This window comes from Arachis hypogaea, chromosome 2, assembly GCF_003086295.3.
Source record: "Arachis hypogaea cultivar Tifrunner chromosome 2, arahy.Tifrunner.gnm2.J5K5, whole genome shotgun sequence".
Taxonomy (NCBI): domain Eukaryota; kingdom Viridiplantae; phylum Streptophyta; class Magnoliopsida; order Fabales; family Fabaceae; genus Arachis; species Arachis hypogaea.
The window spans coordinates 4,463,749-4,464,471 of NC_092037.1; positions in this window are offsets into that span (position 1 = coordinate 4,463,749).

The window sequence follows — 723 nt, forward strand, 5'->3', positions numbered from 1 at the left end:
TGAAGAGATCGGAGGAACTACTGAAGAACTCGGAGCATCTTTAGAACGAGGAGGAGACTCAATAATCCTCTGTCCCCGAGTCTTCAACTCTGACTCAGAAATGATTACGGGGGTAGGAGGATCTACAATGGCACCATCAATAACAACTTTGTCGGGATGTAAAGGAGAAAGATCCAAGTCGGGAGCAATAACTCTGACCTGCTCCAGGAAGATCCTCCAAGACTCCTCGGCACCATCAGCAATAGAGTCCTCCAACTCCTCATATGCTTTCCGAGAATTCAATAGATCAGTCTTCACAGACACAAGATCTTTGAATAAGCTTTGATAACTGGCCTGCACTGTTTTCCTCAGATCCATCTCCATGTTGCATTGGGCCTGCAAAACCTTCCCTTTCTCCCGGAGGGTATCTCTCCCCTCCCTCAGCTTGGCAATTTCCTTCCTTAACTCTCCCTCATGCTCTTGATATGCACGAAGCCTTCCTTCCAGCTCCTCGACCCTCGAGGTCATCCCTAAAGAGTTGAGAGGAGCCTTCTCAAAAATATCCAAGAGCTTGCCACAGACCCCCGCCGCTTTGAGACTCTCCTCGATCATAGTGGTAAGGTGGCTCCGAACAGACATATCATCCATGCCTATACGAGCATGAGGATAGATATTCTTTCGGACGAACGCAAGAGCATCCACCTTAACCTCATCAGAAGAACCAGACTCTAAGGTCTTGCGCTT